Here is a 24,635-nt window from a genome sequence, read left to right as displayed (position 1 = left end):
CATAGACTTGGATTGCCGTTTTTGATCCGACACTCTTATCAATATCGGACATGTCTCCGTGATTTTGCATGGATCACTCGGTCGGCAAAAAAATTTGGACATGTGAACGGCCCCATAGACTATACTGGGTACGAGTTCTAACTGTGAAAAACATGGCTAGAACTTTACACATTGTTGTTAACCATTGTGTGTAGAACAAACCTCTGCAAAATAACAATTCTGTTAAGAATATTTTCCTGAGAGCTGTAATTGCACCTTCTAGCTGAGTTATAATGTATTTCTACTGGTTTAAATAAATATACAATTACTGCACACTGCTACAATAATCACAGACTCCGAAACTGTTACAAAGGCAAAGTGAGAATTAGCTTCTAACAAATCATTCAAGAAAGTTAGAAATTAAAAATTAAGTTTTCTAATAGCAAATAATTTTTCTCTATGACTATTCACAATAGTAAAAAAAATGAAACTGTGGAAATGCAGAAAAATAATCTGCAGCAGTATCCACATGTAACATTCCCGCTATGTGGGAACTCCCAAATCAGATTCTACGGGCACTGTCCTTTTGTATCGGTATCTTCCTACAAGGGCTCGTGCAGACAACCGTATTATAGGTCCATGTGCGATCCGACAAAACATCAGATCGCACTTGGACGAATGCTAGTCTAAGGGGCCATGCACATGTCAATTTTTTTCCTCTGACCGAGCCTTTCCGAAGAAGAAAAAAGCTGCATGCCCAAATTTGATCCAATATTTGGATGGCACGTCGGCCATGCAAGTCAATGAGTGCGTGGAAGATATTGGACTGTACTCGGATGACATCTGAGTGAAGTCTGATTTCCACAGACTGACAGAATGGAGAAGATAGAAAAAAATTTTCCTCCATCTTCTCCTCATCCGAGAGTATCGGATCACACTCTGATCAATATCTGATCAGAGTTTGATCGCAGTGGTATTTGCATAATTGACCCGATTCTCTCAAATGAAAGAATATATGGTAGTCTGCACCTGCCCTAAGTCACCCATCTTGCTACTTTAGTAAAACATCTCTTTTTCTCCAAGAATTACCCAAAATTGCAGAAAAAGGGGCATGAAAGATATAAGCTTTCAGTATGAACGCCTTTATTTTCAATGAAATGATGCCAAAAAGCTAAAGCAATTAAAATGATATGGATATATTTGGGGACATTTTTTTTTTATTAAATGCATGTATTTTGGGCTAAAAATAATTTTTGCAATTTGGTTACTTTAAAAATTTTGCACTGTCTGGCTTTTAAAGCTGTTTGTTTTTTTTTAGCTCATTACTGGTTGTAGAATGATGTAACTGAGATTCTATCAGTGAGCTAGTTTGGAAATGGAGTTTTATCTCCACAAATTACATCAAAAGAGAGTTGAACTTCCATATAGGGATTAGTGGACCCGTGGAAGTTTGGGTTCTGGTACCCAACCAAATTTTATGTCCAAAGTTTGGTTCAAGTACCAGAACTTTACCTGCACTTGAACATGACTCTATATAATATATGCGTTTCACTTTTTGTATTGAAGATCTGAAATAAATTAACTTTTTGATGATATTCTAATTTAGTGAGATGCACCTGTACATAGTCTGACAGCTCCTCAGTGTCCCTCTTTCCTGCTGAATATGCCGCATCTCACCCTGCTCAGTACAAGCTGCAGTTGTAAGCCTGGCTGGCTGGCAAACACTGAATACAAACTTGAATTCGCTCACTCTTCACCTGAACTATAAAAATTGCTCATCATAATATCTGGAATATACAGCCATTTTTACATGGATTTTCAAAGTAAATACCCCAGTCTTCCCAGGTCAAAGAGATCTATTTAATAATGTATCTAGTTTTTATTGTAAAGTCTGCTGACAGATCAGTTTTAAAAGGCGCTGTAGCAAACTCTAGCAAACAAGACAGGGCATGAACCAACACATGGAAGGTTCCTTGTGAAAATGTTGCTGTATAGCCTGTCTTCTCTATGCATGCCGCTGCACATAGAACGTACGGTAAACCTATAGCATTATCCTATCTCAGTGAATTATCATACGTCTTAAAAAAATGCTCAATGAGACGTAAGAGGGCCCGTGTGCAGGAACAAAATATGGGTCCTTTGCAGTCCAACAGCTCATTATAATGAGGAATTCCACCAGCTTTGGAGGTGGTAGTGGCCCCGTTACCTCTTGGGCCCCTGTACGGCCGTACAGGTTGCACCAATGACACGTCCGCCCGTCTGCTACACTTGTATATCATCCTGTCAGGTTTCATGTCTATTGGCCTCTATATTTAGACTCTAGTCTACATAGAATCATGTTGGAGGTCATGATTTCAGAGGTTCTCCCTGTGAGAGTACTTACTATATAAGTCATCATCTAGGCTTCTCTTCTTCTCTGTGCTCCACAGGATCACAGTTCAATTGATCTTGTGTCTAGCTCTCTGACATTGTGTTACTAAGTGTATATGTCAAGGGATGAATCACATCTCCTAATTCTGGTGTTGTTTATGAAGCTGTCTCTGTTACTGTATGTCAAAAAAAAAGACATAGGGGGGCATTTAGTTAAATACCAGTCTAAATGAAAATAGCACTAACTCAAAATCCGAAAAAAGTATTCAGCAGTACAGGCTTAATAAAGGATCTCCGTCAGCACAAAATGACTGTTCAAACGAAGCACAAGAGCTCAGTGCACCCTTGGTGTGGCCAAACAGTTCAGTGTGCTTTCCCCCTATTTGTTTTCCATCTATCTCTTCCCTCCTCTGGCTCCTGGAAAGCCAGAGCTGTCCATAAAGGAATATAGGGGCAGAGATAGAAGGACAGAACAGAAGCGTCACTACTGGTCACGGAAAGTGAAGGAAGCGTCAGAGAACCTCCAGAGGCAGACCAGTGGAGGCAAGTGACCAAAAGAAGCAAGAAGACCATGGAGACACCACCAACCACACAACTGAGAAACAGATTCCAAGGACTTGTGGAGGACGACGATGGCACACCTAAGGATGAGGAACTACCAGCAAGCAAAAAAGAAAAGAGCACCCAGAAACACCCAGAAGCGACAAGAAAAAGGACAGCCAAGAAGGGAAGAAGAGTGGTGGTGGTGGGAGACTCACTACTGAGAGGAACAGAAGCAGCTATCTGCAGACCGGACATAACCGCAAGAGAAGTATGCTGCCTCTCAGGGGCGAAGATCAAGGATGTTACCGATAGGATACCGAAGCTCATCAGTTCCAAGGATGTCCACCCATTTCTTCTGATACATGTTGGCACCAATGACACGGCAAAGAAGGACCTACCGACAATCTGCAAGGACTTTGAAACATTGGGGAAGAAAGTAAAAGAACTTGTTGCGCAGGTAGTTTTTTCTTCTATCCTTCCAGTAGACGGGCATGGCGTCAGGAGATGGAACAGGATCCTTGATGTGAACAACTGGCTGAGACGATGGTGCAGACAACAAGGATTTGGATTCCTGGACCACGGTGTGAATTACCTCTATGACGGACTCCTTGCCAGAGACGGACTACACCTCAACAAACCCGGGAAACACACATTCGCCAGGAGACTCGCAACACTCATCAGGAGGGCGTTAAACTAGAAGAAGAGGGGATGGGAAGAAAAACGCCGGACACGAACATGCAACCAGAGAACATACTAATGAAAGATATGAAGTGCGACAAAGAAGGTCCAAGACAAGATACTTGGAAGGAAGGTAAGAAAATTTCTAATACAATCCACAGGGAGAAGATTGGAACAAAACAAAATCGTGTAAACTGCGTGCTAGCAAATGCCAGGAGCCTGACAAACAAGATGGATGAACTGGAAGCAGAAATATCTACAGGTAACTATGACATAGTGGGAATAACCGAGACATGGTTAGATGAAAGCTATGACTGGGCAGTTAACTTACAGGGTTACAGTCTGTTTAGAAGGGATCGAAGAAGTCGGAAAGGGGGTGGAGTCTGTCTATATGTAAAGACATGTCTAAAGCCTACAATACGGGAGGATGTATGGGAGGGAAATGAGGAGGTCGAGTCCTTATGGGTGGAGATACATGGGGCAAAAAACAATAATAAAATTATCATAGGAGTCTGTTATAAACCACCAAATATAGCAGAAGCCACGGAAAGTCTATTAATGAGACAAATAGACGAAGTAGCAAAAAATAACGAGGTGATTATTATGGGGGACTTCAACTTCCCCGATATAGACTGGGAAACCGAAAGCTGTAGATCTCAGAAAGGAAACAGGTTTCTGTCAATTATCAAAGACAATTATTTGTCACAACTTGTGCAGGAACCAACTAGAGGGACGGCCCTTTTAGACTTAATATTAACTAACAGGCCAGACAGAATAACTGAGGTGCAGGTCGGGGGGCACCTGGGAAATAGTGACCACAACATTATACAATTCCACATGTGCTTCAGTAGGGTGCCCAGCAAGGGAGTCACAAAAACACTGAACTTCAGGAGGGCAAAGTTTGATCAGCTAAGAGATGCCCTTCACCTTATAGACTGGGATAGTATCTTTAGAAATAGGAGCACGGATAGAAAATGGGAAATTTTCAAAACAGTCCTACATAGTCACTGTAGAAGGTACATACCTTATGGGAATAAAAGGGCTAGGAATAGGAGGAAACCAATGTGGCTAAATAAGGAAGTCAAGAGGGCAAAGAAAAACAAAAAAAGGGCTTTCGGTAAACTTAAACAAGAAGGCAGCGAGGAAGCGCTAATATCTTATAGGGAAAAAAACAAAATCTGTAAGAAACAAATAAGAATAGCAAAAGAGGAGACAGAGAGACTAATTGCCAAAGAAAGTAAAACGAATCCCAAACTGTTCTTTAACTATATAAACAGTAAAAGGATTAAAACTGATGGAGTTGGCCCATTGAAAAATAACCTGGGTAAAATCATAGAGGGCGATGAGGATAAAGCAAACCTACTCAATAGCTTCTTCTCCACTGTTTTCACAAAAGAAAACAATTTATCGGAGGAAATGCAGAGTGATAAAGTAAACCCTCCGCTAAATATCACCCACCTAACCCAGGAGGAAGTTCAGAAACGCCTAAATAATATCAAAATAGACAAGTCACCAGGCCCAGATGGCATACACCCCCGGGTACTAAAAGAATTAAGTAATGTGATAGACAGACCGCTGTATCTTATATTCAAGCACTCTTTATGGACAGGGACTGTCCCACTAGACTGGCGCCAAGCAAATGTGGTACCAATATTCAAAAAGGGGTCTAAAAGTGACCCTGGGAACTATAGACCAGTCAGCTTAACGTCTGTTGTGGGTAAATTGTTTGAAGGATTTCTTAGAGATGCTATTGTAGAATATCTTAATGATAATAACTGTCTAACTCCATATCAACATGGATTCATGAGGGATCGCTCCTGCCAAACAAACCTGATGGCCTTCTACGAGGAGGTGAGCTCACAGCTGGACCGGGGAGAGTCAGTGGATGTTGTATACCTTGACTTCTCCAAAGCGTTTGATACCGTGCCACACAAAAGGTTGGTATATAAAATGAGAATGCTTGGTCTGGGGGATAATGTGTGCAAGTGGGTAAATAGCTGGCTGAGTGATAGAAAGCAGAGGGTGGTTATCAATGGAGTAAGCTCAGGGTGTGTCAGGGTTACTAGCGGGGGGCCTCAAGGGTCTGTCTTGGGCCCTATATTATTTAATATATTTATTAATGATCTAGTGGAAGGGTTGCATAGTAAAATAGCAATATTTGCAGATGATACTAAACTTTGTAAAGTAGTTAATACAGATGAGGATAGGGCACAGCTACAGGAGGATTTAGATAAATTGGGGAGTTGGGCCAAAAAATGGCAAATGGGGTTCAATGCTGATAAATGTAAGGTCATGCACATGGGAAAGAAAAACAGCAGTCACCCATACATATTAAATGGGAAACTGTTGGGGAAATCTGACATGGAGCAGGACCTGGGCGTCTTGGTTAATAGCAAATTAAATTGGAGTGCCCAGTGTCAGGCAGCAGCTGCGAAGGCAAATAGAGTCATGGCATGCATCAGAAGAGGAATAGGGGCATATGATGAGAACATTGTTCTTCCTCTGTATAAAGCGCTGCTAAGGCCGCACTTAGAATATTGTGCACAGTTCTGGGCTCCGGTGCTCAGGAAAGACATATTGGAGCTAGAGAGGGTACAAAGGAGGGCGACTAAGGTAATAAAGGGAATGGAGGGACTAGAATACCCAGAGAGGTTGTCAAAATTAGGCCTATTTACGTTGGAAAAGAGAAGGCTTAGGGGAGACCTCATAAACATGTATAAATACATCAGGGGGCAGTACAGAGATCTCTCCCATGACCTGTTTATACCAAGGATGGTGACAAAGACGAGGGGGCACACTATGCGTCTGGAGGAAAGGAGGTTCCTGCACCAGCATAGAAGGGGATTCTTTACGGTCAGAGCCGTGAGACTCTGGAACTCTCTGGGAGAGGAAGTGGTGATGTCCAACTCACTTAACGAGTTCAAGAGAGGCCTGGATGCCTTTCTTGAGAACAATAAAATTACATTTTATGCTTAGTTAATTAATCCAGGGATTTAATCTGACTGCCAGATTGGTGTCGGGAAGTGAATTTTTCCTCTATGATGTAAATTGGCCTATACCGCATGGGTTTTTTTTGCCTTCCCCTGGATGCGGAATAGCTGCAGTGCACAAGAAATAGGCTGAACTGGATGGACGCTTGTCTTTTTTCGGCCTTATAAACTATGTAACTATGAAAACAAGGCGCAGCAAATTTATTAAAGGGAGTTTGTCAGCACAAAATCACTATTCAAACCAAGCACAGGTTGGTGCCCCCTTGGTGTGGCCTAGCAACTCAGTGTATCTTCCCTCCTATTTGTTGTTATTCTATTTCTGCTCTCTTCTGTCAGCTGTGAATAAAAGAAGAGGGGGTAGAGATAGAAGGAAAAAAAGTAAGTGGGAAGGTGCACTGACCTGATTGGCCACGTCAAGGCTGCACCAAGTGCCTGTGCTTGGTTTGAACAGTCATTTTGTGCTGACCAACTCCCTTAAATAAATTTGCAGTTTCTTTGCCAATCCATGCAAAGTAAGCCCCATCCGATTCTCTGAGCCAAATAATGCATGCTGCAATTTATTTCCTCGGAGCACTCAGTCTAAGGTCACGTTCACACGTTCAGTATTTGGTCAGTATTTTACATCAGTATTTGTAAGCCAAAACTGGTCTAATCAGTGGAAAAATATAATAGAAACATGTCACCACTTTTGCCCCACTTCTGGTTTTGGTTTACAAATACTGATGTGAAATACTGACCAAATACTGATAGTGTGAATGTAGCCTAAGGAAAGCACAACCCCATTAAATAACATGGGTAAAACCACCGATAGCACTCATCGGATTAAGACGATCATCTGCCCGATCCCTTTTACTGAACTCCTCTGAGTTGATTTATGACCACAAACCAAACCCAAGAGCAGGTGAACTTTCCTGTGATTATAAATCAGCACAGAGGAGGTCAGTAACAAAAAAAAAAAGATAAAAGCACTATGAACACCTTTTCTGAATTAGCTCGCTGAAGGATTCTCAGTTCACTCATTCAGCAGGCTGCAGAAGATAATACAACATAGAGGCTGTAGAAGGCAAACGGGTGGAAAAATTTTAATAGACACCCAATTGCAAAAATTATTTTTTTTTATCTCTAAATACATACATTTAAGTAAAAAGAAATCCTATAAATGGGAATTAATATCAAATGTATTCGACCTGCTGATGGACATATTGGACCTTGAATATCATAAGTATTGAGCGCTGCAGGATTTTTTTTTTTCAGAAGGTCTTCTTTGCAGAGAAAATTTATATTTTTTCTTACACTTCTCAGTCACAGGATTGTTGAGTCTCGTGTGCAAATATCCCTGCAGGAATCCTGGAGACATCCTGAAGAGCCCTTGTTACTTTCTGTATAAGACAGCACATATAGCCCTCTCTAGATGCTGCATTCCTTAGCATATTCTTTTGTTCTTCCTTGCAAACTCATTTTAACCCTGTGGCTGCCTGCAGGGTCCTGAGAGTAATTTGCCAGCAATGTGTTACTTGTCTCTCCCTGATTAGCTGGGCCCCAGTTGTAAGCCTGGTATACATTTGTCAGCCTTCGCGAAAGAAAACAAGAGCGGGGTACATGTGTCTTCAATATGCCAGTGACAGAGGGCTATTTTCACTTATGGACCTCTCACCATGTGGAAATGAGGAGAGGAGGCCACTGTTGTGACGGGGTGACGCTTTCTACAAGTTCTGACTTATTCCTCGCTATAAACAATCGCATTTGGATCGAGTTAAATTAGCAGATGAAAAGAAAATGAAAAATGTAAATGAATGAAATAAAAAATGCACACTCTTCAGTTAGGCTTGTAGGAATCATCATCTGACATCAAAATGACATTTTTCCCTTTTTTTTTGTCCTAATTATTTTAAAACGGCATAATAAACGATGTTGTGCGCTGTTACATAGGGAAAAAAGAAGACACGGGTCCATCAAGTTCACTTTTTCTCCACCAGTTATACATTATCTATCGATGGATTATTTATAAGCCACAATGCCATTTGTTGTGAGAAAAGCATCCGGCCCTATAAATGCTGTTATAGTGTCGGCCATATCTACCTCTCATGGTCGGTATTCCACAATCTGACTGCTCTAACTGTAAAGAACCCTTTCCTATTTAGCTGCCTTAATCACCTTTCCCCTATATGTAATGAATGTCCACTGGTTCTTTTTAAGGCCTTTGGAAGGAATAAGTCATGTGCCAGTCCTTCCTATTGACCATATATATATTGTAACGGGTCTGGGAGGCGGAACCTCTGAGCTACTATACAAGGGGGCGGTCCTTGTAAGGGAGCGGGTGGCAATCAGGGATGACGGGCAGGCAGTCACAGCAGGTGACCGGGACAGTCTCTGAGTGGACGGGCTGGAGGTCACGGAAAGTGACCGGGGCAGTCTCTGGATAAACGGGCAGGGAGTTACGGCAAGTGACCGGGGCAGTCTCTGGATGAACGGGCAGGGAGTTACGGCAAGTGACCGGGGCAGTCTCTGGGTAAAGGGTAGGTACGACCTGTGATGGCAGAGCCTCCGGGTAGGCTAGCAGGCAGATGGTAGATGTGTGCTCCCAGGTGAGCAAGCGAGAGTCTCTGGAATGGTAGGTGGTCACAGCACGTGACGGCGAAGCCTCCAGGTAGGCTAGCAGGCAGGTAACAGGTGGGCGCTCCCAGGTGAGCGGGCAGGAGTCTCTGGAATGGCAGATGGTCACAGCACGTGACGGCGAAGCCTCCAGGTAGGCTAGCAGGCAGGTAACAGGTGGGCGCTCCCAGGTGAGCGGGCAGGAGTCTCTGGAAAGGCAGATGGTCACAGCACGTGACGGCGGAGCCTCCAGGTAGGCTAGCAGGCAGGTAACTGGATATCTGGCAGGACAAAGGCAGCAACCTGGCAGGAATCTGGCAGGTAACTGGCAGGTAACTGGCAACGGGACCTGAGGGCTGAAGCACAGGTGAGACACAGGTGCAAACAACATTGCTCGGGCACCTCCATTTTGGAGGAGGTGCCCTTTATATGGGAGGTCCTCCGGCAATTGGCCGGGGACTCCTTAGGATGGCGCGCGCGGTCCCTTTAAGAGAGGGGGAGCGCGCGCGCGCCCTAAGCACACTGCCGGGGAAGGAGCGCGCGCCGGAAGCAGTGGGGAGAGCAGCGCTGGAGGACGCCGCGCCAGGAGCGGGGAGGTGAGAGGGACGGCGTCTCTGCCTAGAACGGGGCAGAGACGTCGATGCTACAGTACCCCCCCCTTTAGGCCCCCTCTTTTTTAGGCCAGAAAGAAATTTTTCAAGGAGAAGCGGGGCGTTGATGTTCTCCCTGGGTTCCCAAGTTCTCTCCTCAGGACCAAACCCCTTCCAATCTACCAGAAAAAAGGTTTTTCCTCTTACCCTCTTGGAGGCCAGAATACTCTCTACCTCAAAGATGTCATCAGCGGAAACCGGAGCAGGAGGGGCACCTGGATTTTTGGAAAAAGAGTTAAAGACAACGGGTTTGAGGAGAGATACGTGGAAGGAGTTGGGGATCCGTAGGGTGGCCGGGAGTTTTAATTTGTAGGCCACAGGGTTAATTTGCCTGAGGACTTCGAAGGGGCCGATGAATCGAGGACCCAACTTGTAGGAGGGTATTTTGAGCCGCACATGTTTGGATGAGAGCCAAACCTTGTCTCCCGGACGGAATTGGGGCGGATCCAGACGTCTCTTATCAGCATATCTCTTCATCCGCTCAGAGGAGAGAAGAAGAGCGGACCTGGTGCTCTCCCAAATAGTAGAAAATTCGCTGACAAGAGACTCCGCAGCAGGGTTGTCCACAGAAACGGAGACAGGAAGTGGAATCCGGGGATGTTGGCCACCAACTATAAAGAACGGGGATTTGGAAGAGGACTCGCTCTCATGGTTGTTATAAGAGAACTCGGCCCACGGTAGAAGATCCACCCAGTCCGAGTGGTGAGCATCCACGAAGTGCCGGAGGTAGCTGGACAAGATCTGATTGATCCGCTCCACTTGACCATTGGACTGAGGGTGGTAAGCGGAGGAGAAATCCAGGGTAATGTCCAGCAGCTTACAAGTGGCTCTCCAGAAACGAGAGGTGAACTGAACCCCACGATCCGACACGATGTGGAGGGGCAGACCATGGAGACGGAAGATGTGGCGGATAAAGTCTTTAGCCAACTCGGGTGCAGACGGAAGACCAGGCAGGGGAATGAAGTGGGCCATCTTAGAAAAACGGTCAGCGACAACCCAAATGACGGTACAACCGGCAGAAACTGGAAGGTCGGTGATAAAGTCCATAGCGATGTGTTGCCAAGGAGCAGCAGGTACGGGAAGGGGCAGGAGATGGCCGGCAGGTAGATGTCGGGGAACTTTGTTACGAGCACAGGATGAACAGGCCGCGACAAAGTCTACCACGTCCTTACGTAGGGTAGGCCACCAGTAATGCCGGGCAATAAGTTCAAAGGTCTTTTTTTGGCCAGCATGGCCAGCTAGTTTAGAAGAATGTCCCCAGCGAAGAACCCTCTCCCGATCTGGCACAGCTATGAACGTCTTACCGGGTGGAAGACGAGTTAGATCCAAGGGAGCCACATTCATCACCTTGGAGGAGTCGATGATGTGCGTAGGTTCCTCCTCTTGATCGGAGGACAGGAAAGACCGAGACAAGGCATCAGCTTTGACGTTCTTGTCCGCCGGACGGAAATGAAGAGTGAAGTCGAAGCGGGCAAAAAACAACGACCACCGGGCCTGGCGAGGATTGAGCCTCTGGGCATTTTGGAGATATGCCAGGTTTTTGTGATCCGTGTAGATAATTACCGGGTAGAGAGCCCCTTCAAGCAGATAGCGCCACTCTCCTAGTGCCAATTTGATGGCTAGCAATTCCCGGTCTCCAATGGAGTAGTTGCGCTCCGACGAGGAGAAGATTTTGGAGAAGAAGCCGCACGTTACCATTCTCCCGGTAGAAGACTTCTGGGTGAGCACCACTCCGGCTCCGGAGGAGGAAGCATCAACCTCCAGGTAGAATTGTTTATTACAGTCCGGACGGTGCAGGACGGGAGCAGAGGCGAAGGCTTTCTTTAGGGAAAGGAAGGCCTCCTCGGCTTCAGGCGACCATATCCTGGGGTTAGCCCCCTTACGGGTAAGTGCAGATATGGGAGCAGTCCGAGACGAGAAGTGTGGGATGAAAAGACGATAATAATTAGCGAAGCCCAGGAATCGCTGTATCGCCTTTAAACCTTCAGGACGAGGCCATTTTAGAACGGAAGAGAGCTTCTCGGGATCCATTTGCAGACCTGTTTGGGAGATGACATAGCCCAAGAACGGAAGGGAGGTCTGATCGAAGAGGCACTTCTCGTATTTGGCGTAAAGGTGGTTCTGCCGAAGCCTAAGCAGGACCTGACGAACATCCCTCCGGTGTGTGGGGAGATCCGGAGAGAAGACCAAGATATCGTCCAGGTATACCACTACGCAGGAGTACAGGAGGTCACGGAAGATGTCATTGACTAGTTCCTGAAAGACCGCGGGAGCATTACAGAGACCGAAGGGCATCACAAGGTACTCGTAGTGACCGTCCCGGGTATTGAATGCCGTCTTCCACTCGTCTCCTTGACGGATACGGACCAGATTATACGCTCCTCGAAGATCCAGCTTGGAGAAGATCCTGGCGCCCTTGAGCCGGTCAAACAATTCGGAGATGAGTGGCAGGGGATATTTGTTTTTTACCGTAATGAGATTGAGTCCTCTGTAGTCAATACAGGGACGTAGCGAGCCGTCTTTCTTTTTGACAAAGAAGAATCCGGCTCCAGCCGGGGAGGTAGATTTTCGGATAAATCCCCTAGCCAGATTCTCTTCAATGTACTCAGACATGGCTCGGGTCTCGGCTGCAGATAACGGGTAGATACGCCCACGGGGAGGAGTGGTGCCAGGTACCAGGTCGATCGGGCAATCGTATGGCCTATGGGGCGGCAACGTCTCAGCTTCCTTCTTACCGAAGACGTCCGCATAGGGCCAGTAGGGAGCCGGGAGACCAGGTAAGTTAGCTGGAGTAGGCTGAGGGCGAAGTGGACGGACCGGAACCAGGCAGGTCCTATGGCAGTCAGGACCCCATCGGAGTACTTCACTCGACCGCCAGTTCAATACGGGTTCATGTGTCTGGAGCCAAGGTAGACCTAGCAACAAGGAGTGAGAAAGTCCGGACAGCACATGGAATGAGATCTCCTCAGAGTGCAGCATTCCCACCTGTAGGGTTATAGGTTCGGTGACGAGCAGGATGGTCTCCGAGAGAAGTCTTCCATCCACGGAAGCAACTGACAATGGCTCCGCCAGGGACTTGGTGGGAATATGGTATCTCTCTACCAGAGACTGGGCGATGAGGTTTCCAGCAGCTCCAGAATCCAGATGGGCGAGTTCGAAGAGACGGTTTTCTCCCCAAGCAATAGAGACCGGTAAGGTCAGAGACGGAGAGGACTTACTTTTGTCTAGGACGACCTCTCTGAGTGGTCCTAGACACTGGCGTTTCCCGGCTTTTCCGGGCAGGAACGGATGAAGTGCTTCTTACTGCCACAATAGAAACAGCTTCCCTCGGCTCGGCGAGATTCTTGGCGAGAACCGACCATCTTGGTCTGGTCGACCTGCATAGGCTCAGGAGAGACGGAGGGAGTGACGGGTTGCTGAAAAGTAGGAGCTAGGCGTGGAAACCTCCTCTCATGGGTGACCTCTTTGGCACGCTCCTGGAACCGCAGGTCAATCCGGGTGGCAAGAGCTATCAGGTCATCGAGGGTGGTAGGAATGTCCCGACCGGCAAGTTCATCTTTAATACGGCCGGACAGACCCTCCCAGAAGACTGAAACCAGAGCGTCATTATCCCAGGCCAGCTCCGAGGCAAGGGTACGGAACCGTATGGCATATTGGCCCACGGTGAGGCTTCCCTGACGGAGGCGTAGCAGTGACGATGCGGATGAGGTCTTCCGTCCGGGTTCATCGAAGACTTTCCGGAAGGCCGTGAGAAAGGCAGGCAAGTTGGACACCAGGGGGTCTCCTCTCTCCCATAGAGGATTTAGCCAGGCCAGAGCCTCTCCGGTGAGATGGGACATGATGAAGGCAATTTTGGCCCGGTCGGAGTTAAACTGGTGGGACAGGAGTTCAAAGTGCAGGGTGCACTGATTTATGAAGCCCCGAGCCTGAGCGGAGTCGGCTCCGAAGCGAGGAGGTGCAGAAAGCCGGGGTCCGGGGTAAGATACCATAGTGTTGGTGGACAGCGGAGCTGTCGGATTGCGAATCATGGCGCTGGCGGAGGTTGCTGGCGGAGCAGTCAGAGTGTCCAGGCGAGAATTGACATTCCGCAGGTGACCCAGGATGGACTCCTGTTTGGACCTCTGGCGGGACAGTTCATGACACAGGTCCGAGAGCGAGGGAGCTTGGGTGCCACCGGGTTCCATGGCCCGAGCAAACTGTAACGGGTCTGGGAGGCGGAACCTCTGAGCTACTATACAAGGGGGCGGTCCTTGTAAGGGAGCGGGTGGCAATCAGGGATGACGGGCAGGCAGTCACAGCAGGTGACCGGGACAGTCTCTGAGTGGACGGGCTGGAGGTCACGGAAAGTGACCGGGGCAGTCTCTGGATAAACAGGCAGGGAGTTACGGCAAGTGACCGGGGCAGTCTCTGGATGAACGGGCAGGGAGTTACGGCAAGTGACCGGGGCAGTCTCTGGGTAAAGGGTAGGTACGACCTGTGATGGCAGAGCCTCCGGGTAGGCTAGCAGGCAGATGGTAGATGTGTGCTCCCAGGTGAGCAAGCGAGAGTCTCTGGAATGGTAGGTGGTCACAGCACGTGACGGCGAAGCCTCCAGGTAGGCTAGCAGGCAGGTAACAGGTGGGCGCTCCCAGGTGAGCGGGCAGGAGTCTCTGGAATGGCAGGTGGTCACAGCACGTGACGGCGAAGCCTCCAGGTAGGCTAGCAGGCAGGTAACAGGTGGGCGCTCCCAGGTGAGCGGGCAGGAGTCTCTGGAAAGGCAGATGGTCACAGCACGTGACGGCGGAGCCTCCAGGTAGGCTAGCAGGCAGGTAACTGGATATCAGGCAGGACAAAGGCAGCAAGCTGGCAGGAATCTGGCAGGTAACTGGCAGGTAACTGGCAACGGGACCTGAGGGCTGAAGCACAGGTGAGACACAGGTGCAAACAACATTGCTCGGGCACCTCCATTTTGGAGGAGGTGCCCTTTATATGGGAGGTCCTCCGGCAATTGGCCGGGGACTCCTTAGGACGGCACGCGCGGTCCCTTTAAGAGAGGGGGAGCGCGCGCGCGCCCTAAGCACACTGCCGGGGAAGGAGCGCGCGCCGGAAGCAGCGGGGAGAGCAGCGCTGGAGGACGCCGCGCCAGGAGCGGGGAGGTGAGAGGGACGGCGTCTCTGCCTAGAACGGGGCAGAGACGTCGATGCTACATATATATATATATATATATATATATATATATATATATATATATATATATACATACACACAGCATAATATAATGTAGTTGCCCGCCTTTAAACTGGCTCTAGCTTTCCAATAACTTCTTTAAAAATGTGGAGCCCAAAACTGGATTGCATAATGTAAATGTGGCCTCACAGACGATTTATAGAGGCGTAACAATACATTATTATTATTATTTATTTATATAGCACCATTAATTCCATTGTGCTGTACATGAGAAGGGGTTACATACCAGATACAGATATCACTTACAGTAAATGAGCTAACAATGATAGACTGCTACAGAGGGAAGAGGACCCTGCCCTTGCGGGCTTATAATCTACAATACATTGGGATAATGGGATTGTATCTCTCTTTTTATACCCCCTAAAATCTTGTTTGCTTTTGCAGCTGCTGCCTGACATTGAGTACTGCTGCTTAGCTTATATGTAACCAGAATACACAAGTCCTTCTCCTGTTCTGAGTATGTTTCCATTTAATGTATGTGCAACTGTTACACACCTGTCCAGGGTCTGGGATCTGTTCCCTACACCCTGGTCCACTAAACTTTCTTGTGCTCCACGTCAGACTTTGCAAGTAGCCCTGCGTGCTCCCATGTGTTGAACTTCATAGACCTACCTCTATATAAGGCTCACCAAGACACACACACACACATCTGTGTCTTGTTATTAAGACTTTTAGTTTCTCTGTGTAAAATTACCTGTCTGCCTGTGGCCTTCAGTACCTCTGCAACCTGTCTATGGCTTTCAGGACATCTCCAGTCTGCCTGCGGCTTCCAGTTCCTCGGTTACTGGTCTGCCTGTGACCTTCAGTACCTCTGCAACCTGTCTATGGTTTTCAGAACGACAGCTGGCTGCCTGCAGACTCCAGTCCCTCAGTTACCGGTCTCTGCAACCTGTCTACGGCCTTCAGGACGTCTCCTGTCTGCCTGTGGCTTCCAGCCCCTCAGTTACCGGTCTGCCTGTGACCTTCAATACCTCTGCAACCTGTCTATGGGTTTCAGGACGTCTCCTGTCTGCCTGTGCCTTCCAGTCCCTCAGTTACCAGTCTGCCTGTGACCTTCAGTACCTCTGCAACCTGTCTATGGTTCTCAGAACGACAGCTGACTGCTTGCAGCTTCCAGTCATGCAGATACCGGTCTCTGCAACCTGTCTACGGTCTTCAGGATGTCTCCTGTCTGCAGGACGTCTCCTGTCTGCCTAAGGCTTCCAGCACCTCAGCTAAGTGTTCACCTGCAGATTCCAGGATGTCTGATTTCTACCTGCAGCCTCTAGTACTTCTGCTACTTGTCTGCGGTCTCTGGACATCTCCAGGCCACCTGCGGCTTTCAGTACCTCTGCTAACGGTCTCCTGTCTGCTATCTGTGTCCTGTGTGCCTCACCTGTCTGCTTCACCGACGCCCGTGGCCCATGTGCCCACCTGGACCTTGGTTTTAGAGGATCCACCTCACCTAGTGAGCCACTGTAACAGCAGCAATATGATTACTCTGACCGCGGTGCATTACTCTACATTTATCAACATTAAACCTCATCTGCCTTGTGTTTGTCCATGCAGACATCTTATCCAGATCGTTCTGCAATAATATACAGTCTAGCTCAGCTTTTATTATCCTACATAGTTTTGTGTCATCAGGAAAGACTGACACTTTGCTATCCATCCTCCCCATATGGTTATTAATTAAGAGAATAAAAAAAAAATTTGGTTAAAAAAAATGGTGAAATCTGTCCTGGACAAAACAGGATGGACTGATAGTTCACTGAAGTATCAGATTACAGCTGCCTATTGACGTTTATGGAGATGGGAGGTGGAGGAGAAAGAAGCAGAGAAAAAGAACAGACAGAGGGAGACACAAAAAGACTCATAGTGCTGCGGCTTTCAAGTAAGTGTGTTATCTCACCCCAGTACTGTATTCACAGCTACATTGCTCAGTATTACAGTATAATGTCCTTCATGTTGCTGCTGCTTCTATCTGTGTGTTTTGTCTCAGCGCAGCACTTGATTCACAGCTACACTTCTCTGTATTACAGTAGACTGCGGGGACCCCAACCAAACCCGGACACGTGTTTAGACCCCCCCCCCCACCGCCCCTTTACCTCGCCAACAATACACTAGGTACAACTTGATGGGTGAAGATCGGTCACAGCTTTATTAAATTATCTGTTTATTTTTCCGTTAGAAAGGCATTTAACTTCTCAAACATGCTCGTTGCCAAATGCCCTGTGTCTCGTCACAGGCAAGTAAGCCAACAAGCTGAACTTTCCAACATGTCCTTTCTTTATTTCCAGGCCGCTGTGACTTGTAAAGTCTCCAGATTAGCCATTTTGCCGTGTTCTCAAAAGGGGAGGGAGGGTGGGACAAGCGATTCCAGGACACACAGGAGAAAGAAAAGAGGTTGGGACGTCTCTAGGTTTTATGCCTATGGAACGGCATGTGCCAGCCGTCTCTTTTACTTTATTGGTCCTTTCAGGGACTTCCTATGTCTGTGTGTGCTGTGTACGGGAAACATCATACCATCTAGTCTCCACTCAGTAGCTCAGAGACAACTGAAAACTAGTGATAGAGGCTGCAGAGGGGGAAACTGGTCAAAAATGCAGGATACAAGCTATTGTAAGGTGAAAATAGTGTCTGTTCTCATGTAAAAAAGCAGCCTAGCTTTTTTAATCACGTATAATCCCTTAAAGCTCATAGGAGAAGACATTTATGGCATACATTGGAACACCATGGAGGCACAGAATGAGCACAAAGCAGGATATGGGTATTGTATTACAGGTCCATGCACCTTTTTATATGATTCTGATTTCCAGCTGTGATTTTTATCACATAGTACAAGGGCGATTAATGTATAAACCATGTTATTGTTTTTGGAAAGTAATTTCAGATGAACACTGTCCCTTTGTTCAAACTCAAAGAGATGTAATCACGATCGGCTGACACGTTATCTGAACTCCCATTTATTAATAAAATGATTCTGTAGTGTAGCCTAAATTGTTAGACCTGATTCCAACTTTTCTTGGAAGTTTGAGAAACAAAAGAGGGAAAATAATTTTGCATTGGGCCGAGTTCACACTACATTTTCGATCCTACATTTAGCCTGTATGTTGAGAAAGCTCCCAACGCTTATGTAAAATGTCTTCATGGGGGTCTATTAGTCAGGCAAAGGCCAAAAAAGACTCATCACAGGTTTTTATTTATTGGAAATGTCATGCGCTTTCTAAAGTCTAACAGCGGCATCCATTACCCAAAGGCCATAATAACATTCCTTTAATAGATACGTTATCAATGTGTCCACATGTCTGTCTGTGAGTGATGGAAACTATTGTTAGGCTATGTTCACATGCAGTATTTTTAGCTGCGGGTTTTTTTTTTCTTAAGAAAAACCAGCTCTCTTGGCAGTTAAAACACTTTGAAATGCAAATTTTGCTGCGTTTTGCAGCGTTTTTTTTAATGTGGATTACATGTGCGATTTGTCTACAGTACATGATTAACAAAGCTAGTTTTATTCACCAAAAATGCTGCAAAAACACTGCAAAATGCATACAAATCTGCCGCCTTTTTGCAGCATTTGCACTTTCTCATTGCTTTCTATGGGTGAAAAAAACTGCAAAAAAGCTGAAAAAATGTACATGCTACAGATTAAAAAAAACTGCAGTTCTCAAATTCATCATGAAAATAAAACCAAGTGTGCGCGCGAGATTTCTGAAATCTCATAGCTTTTGCTGGTACTGTAAAAAGCAGCTTCTAATTTGTATTTAAAAAACGCTGCATGTGAACATAGGCTTGGGCCGGTTTCGCACTTACAGTGTCTATTTTAGGACATGATCAGATATCAAAATCAAACATCAGAATGATGTCAGTTTGAGCCTAAATTCCCTGTCTGACAAGTGATCCTGACAAGTGATCCTGATGCAATGTCACGATGCTGCAGGGTCTAGTAAGAGCTGCCCAGGTTGCTGTGCCAAGGTGTCCTTGCGCTGAAGTGAAGACTGCCCTGGTCCAAATATCACAGAGGACTGGATGCTTGACCAAGACTGCCCTGGTCCAAATATTACAGAGGACTGGACGCATGACCAAGACAGCCCTGGTCCAACAATCACTGAGGACTGGACGATTGACCAAGAGTGCCCTGGTCCAACTATCACAGAGGACTGGATGCTTGACCAAGACTACCCTGGTCCAAATATAACAGAGGACTGGAAGCTTGACCAAGACTGCCCTGGTCCAACTATCACAGAAGACTGGACGCTTGACCAAGACTACCCTGGTCCAAATGTGACCGAGGACTGGACGCTTGACCAAGACTACCCTGGTCCAAATATGACAGAGGACTGGATGCTTGACCAAGACTGCCCTGGTCTATCTATCACAGAGGACTGGAATCTTGACCAAGACTGGCCTGGTCCAAATATAACAGAGGACTGGATGCTTGACCAAGACTGCCCTGGTCCAACTATCACTGAGGACTGGGAGCTTGACCAAGTCTGCACTGGTCCAACTATCACAGAGGACTGGACGCTTGACCAAGACTGCCCTGGTCCAACTATCACAGAAGACTGGATGCTTGATCAAGACTGCCCTGGTCTATCTATCCACAGAGGACTGGACGCTTGACTAAGACTGCCCTGGTCCAACTATCACAGAGGACTGGAAGCTTGGCCAAGACTGCCCTGGTCTATCTATCACATAGGACTGGACGCTTGACTAAGATTGCCCTGGTCCAACTATCACAGAGAACTGGACGCTTGACCAAGACTGCCCTGGTCCAATTATCACAGGGGACTGGATGCTTGACCAAGACTTCCCTAGTCCAACTATCACAGAGGACTGCGCGTTTGACCAAGACTGCCTTGGTCCAACTATCACAGAGGACTGGTTGCTTGACCAAGACTGCTCTGGTCCAACTATCACAGGGAACTGGACGCTTGACCAAGACTGCCCTGGTCCAACTATCACAGAGGACTGGTTGCTTGACCAAGACTGCTCTGGTCCAACTATCACAGGGGACTGGACGCCTGACCAAGACTGCCCTGGTCCAACTATCACAGAGGACTGGTCGCTTGACCAAGACTGCCTTGGTCCAACTATTACAGAGGACTGGACCTGTGACCATGACTGCCCTGGTCCAACACCAGACCAGTCACCATGAATCTTTTTGCTCAACTCTACTGGTTTGCTAAGGGGTGAGAAACCTAAAGGCCACACAACCCCCCCTAAACCATCATCAGTGACCTCCCACTACTATATTTTTGAACTATCAGCCTTGCAGAAAGATAAAACAGAATCAATCATGTCAAACACAGCCCAATCAGTCAGACTATTAGACATTTTTGCATTTTTTTGCGGAGCGCTCCTCTTTATCTGTTTTGCATTAGAAGGGTTGCATGCCTGACTTGTGATTGTCTTATTCAGCTCACACTGAAGCGAGCATTCAGCTGGCACAAATCCACATAAAAGAAAAAGCAAACAGTGAAAAAGCAAAAACACTGAAGGATATATAAAGGACTGGAAAATTATAGAGAACGGCTCCCTTCTGATATATCTTTTTTATATCATCATCTGACAAAATATTGTGCAGAAGTGAGGGTTGCAATGCAATTTCAACACAGTTAAATGAGCTTAGGGAAAGGTGTCTCATCCTCCGAAATATCCAAGACAAACATTTGCTTTGTCTACACATCACCACTTTAGAATATCAATGTCCTCTGTTAATGTTGCCTATAGACAATAGATGATTATCAGTGGATCTCTTTGTTTTCAACAGGATCTGGAAAAAAAATCTAACAAATTTGGGGCTGCCAGGTGCTTCCCTTACCTTATAAATTGGTGGAGGAATATTGGACAAGGTGTCTGCCTGTAATTGGCAAAATTGAGACTGATAGAAAAATGAGTAGTCATCTCAAGTCTTTGGTCACCTTTACGGGCTCACAGGGAACACAAGAGCTTGCACAGCATGTATGGCTCCTTAGTACAGAGCCGTGAAACCTCTGAGCACTGCCATAATCTGCTATAGGATCTTGCGTGTATTCTCCCCTACAAGCAATGTTCCTGACATGCAGAGTTTGATGAGGCATGTTACATTTTAATAGAGCTGCGGCCGAGTATGATCTCTGCCATTTCCTTTATTATCTATGAGACCACGATAGTCGTGTGATGTCCTTGCCATCTTGGTCAGTCTGCTGGACGTTGCAGAGTTGAGCATGCTCAACACCCCCATTCTTATTATGGTTGGGACCAAGGGCGGATATATCATTGGTGCTACCTGTGCGGCCGCACAGGGGCCCAAGAGGTAAGGGTGCCCATTTCTACCTCCAAAGCAGGTACAATTTTGCATTTTTAGGAGCTCTTGGGCTGCAAAGGGCCCATATATTTTTCTTGCACAGAGCGGTCACAGACTTCCGCTGACGTCACATCAATAGAGAGGCAGTTTGTCTTCCTGTTGACAGGGAGGGATTAATGGTGTCATGCTGATTGACAGCTGGCTCCCTGCAGCCTAATTGTGGGAAGCCAGCTGTCAATGACCATGACACCAGTAGTCCCGCCCTGTCAACAGGAAGAGAAACTGCTGCTCTGTAGACAGGGAGCAGCTGAATCTCCCGCAGGAGCGGTCAATGGCCGGCGCCGGGTACAACAGGCAGGTAGTTGCCTGTGAGGGGAACTACATGCCTTTTTTTTTAAAGTCCTGGATATCCCCTTTTGTGATGTCACTGAGCTGGGCAGTAACATCACTTGTCTCAATCTGGCCCATGGTATGGCTACTTATGACCACGCTATACCAAACTGGAATATGACCAATACATTAGTGACTCGGAGCCAACAAAAGGATGAATATGCAAAGGAGACCGCATGTACATTTTTGCATGAAATTTTCACTTACTGTAAGAAATGTCGTCAGTTCTGTGACATCACTCTTGCACACTGAAAAAAAAAAGACAAACATTAAAAAAGTAAACAAGATATAGAGATATTATTATTCTTACAGAGGACCTGTCACTTGGAATAAATACGTAATTTTTTAGCGTCGTTTTTGCCATGGAAAAACACCACTTTTTACACCACCAGGAAAGTGAATGAGATTTTTGAAATCTCATGCACATACTTCTTATTTTTTCCTTGTAGATTTGAACAAGCAAAGTATTTTTTCAAATCTGCAACCTGTCAATGCTTTCAGTGTTTTTCATCCAATCAAATGAATAGAAAAAAAAAAACGCACGCAAAAATGTGCATTTTTTAGGCAGCATTTTTCCTGCCAACACTGCAGAAAAATCTGCTGCAAATACTCAATGTGTGCACATACCCCTAAAAGAGGATTTAACACTAGAAAACAATGCAAAAAAAAAAAAAAAGATTTGGAAGGAAAAACTTTTGGATGATGCAAATTGCAAGTACCCGAGAACAATACCCTCGCTTGTTTTGACTCGTTATTCTGACCTTTGCTTTGTTCTCCAGCTACGTAGCGTTTTGCTAATATGTTCACATGGCTATGCTATAACCAGGCAGACATCAATTCTTTCTAATTAGCGATCCACAATGTTTCACTTCCATTCTACAACTACGCGGTGACTGGCGAAGACTGACAGCAATGGAAGGGTTAAAGAATCTAATCACCCACATGATACATTTTATTATGCAAAACAATACATTTAGGGTGCACCATTAACTTGTCAGCCAACATACCCGCTGTAAAACATGCCATAAATAATCCCTGTACATCTGCTGTGTGTTAGCCAGCCCTGAAACACACAGGGCGTAAAGCTGCAGAACTGGCAGAGCCCTGGACTGTCTCTACGGCTGATTATCATAACATAGGAAAAGTGATGGGATCACAAAATTATCTATTTCACTGTGCAGTGCACCGGGGCAATGGCAGCCAAGTTTCCAAAACAGCCACGAGAAGGAGACAGTGTTGACTCATATTTTAATTTGGTCTTCATGAGTGATCACTGATGACGCAAATTCACCCAAGAATATTGTCAGATTATTTACAATGGTCGCAAGGATGGCCTAAATGGGCGAGCTACTTCCAAAAAATTACTTTCAGACTAGTGATGAGCGAACCTGAACTTAAAAGTTCAGGGTTCATACTGGACAGTTAGTGTCCGGTGCTAAACACAGAACGTGGACTTCTTCCGGAAGTCCGTTGCAAAGTTCGGAGTTCCGGGGGAAGTCCATGAGAGAGAAGGAGAATTTTACAGCTCAAAAGTTTGGGTCCCCATTGCTTTCATTGGGGTTCGGATTCTGGTTCAAGTTCGGGTACAATTCTGGTACCCGAATTTTGGAATAAAGAACCCGAACTTCCACAGGTCTGCTCATACCTACTTTAGACTTCTTCCTAATAAAATACTTACAATTATTTGGTATTTACAGAGGTGCTTCCATCTTCGGATATCAGCATGATCTCAGCAACTCCACTCAGCATTGGGAGTATTCTGCGTCGGCATGTCATCAGTTCAGTGTATGGAGGGGGCTGGCTGATGTGGCGCCCTGCTGCGCATTGGTGCCACAGATCCCAGAGGGGTGCATGGACGGACTTCTCCACAAGAGGCCCTTATAGCATTCACACACCTCCACCCTACCACCTCAGACCACCAGAGGGAGCCTGGATAGGGATATATATACTGGAGGGTGGAGTTAGGCAGTCAGTCTGTTGAGAGGAGCTCCTGCAGAAGTTAGCCTGCAGTGGAGCTCAGTCAGTTCAGTCCAGACTCCGAGAGCTCGAGTTAGTGAGCCTACGGCGTGCCGACGCCAAAAGAACAGTGAAGAGTAGCGAGGCCTACTGCCCGTGTGAAGCCCAGTGAGGGCCCCGAGCGTGGCCGAAGGCGAGTGGAGTAAGCGAGCAACACAGGGGGCAGAGGAGCTTAGCCAGCTCACCCCAAAAAACATTTACTGGACACAGGGTCCGCGTCTGCAGGGATTCTTTACATCCAGCAGAAACAACCGTAACCCCTGGCGAACTATATGTCCCAGAAACACCAAAAGCTGATTACATACCAGGGTCAGGAGTCACGGAGGCCCAAGAGACCAGGGAGTGTGATCTCCAACAGAAGGCCCTACCACCAGGTCAGCAGGTGCAAGACAGAGACCAAGTTAGGCCTAGCTCCAGGCAGGTCAGAAACTTATCAAGGAAAGGCAAGGAACAGGAGGCCCCACACCCGCTCACTGGGGAGAGTCCGGATATGCACCCTTCACCCTAAAGTGCCCTGGATTGTGCCTGAAATACCACCAGTAAAGGTACTGAAGTGAACTCTGGTGTGCGTGCCTATTCTTCTATCCTTCCTCTGACCCGGCTGGGTCCCCTCTGTCCTGCATCCCTACACTTACGCTGCCCTGAGGCCCCGCTGCACCTGTTGGGAGCCGCACCAACTAAGCTGCCTGAACACTGGCCTCAGAGGACTGTCGCAGCGCTGGTGATCCTCACCAGACACCACAGGTGGCGTCACGAACATTTCCCTATCCCATATAACTTCCCCCTTCTTTTAAGAGTGACCCCAGGGTACAGGCCCGGGAGTCGACCGCCGTGACATCCCCCAAGACCAAGCAACAACAAGGCTTGGGCGCTGAGTCATCCCTATCCCCTGGGCGCGTCACTGACAGTTTATTATACTAGCGAATCCAGCCC

At 46.8% G+C, this 24,635-nt stretch overlaps 1 protein-coding gene across 24 annotated transcripts in view; it reads right to left on the bottom strand.

Annotated features, from left to right (window-relative positions):
* The window catches only part of BAZ2B (bromodomain adjacent to zinc finger domain 2B), a 376,347-nt gene that overhangs the window by 238,652 nt on the left and 113,060 nt on the right, over positions 1-24,635 (bottom strand). For all 24 annotated transcript variants that reach the window (XM_073647090.1, XM_073647108.1, XM_073647095.1 and 21 more), the window contains exon 2: positions 21,894-21,934. The gene's annotated coding sequence lies outside the window, so the exon portion shown is untranslated. The remainder of the gene's footprint in view (positions 1-21,893; positions 21,935-24,635) is intronic.

Source organism: Phyllobates terribilis, unplaced genomic scaffold (genome assembly GCF_046119375.1).
Source record: "Phyllobates terribilis strain yellow unplaced genomic scaffold, ASM4611937v1 Scaffold_9__5_contigs__length_417890890, whole genome shotgun sequence".
Taxonomy (NCBI): domain Eukaryota; kingdom Metazoa; phylum Chordata; class Amphibia; order Anura; family Dendrobatidae; genus Phyllobates; species Phyllobates terribilis.
Note: the sequence above shows the minus strand (reverse complement) of the source record. Positions and strands in the feature narration are given on the sequence as shown.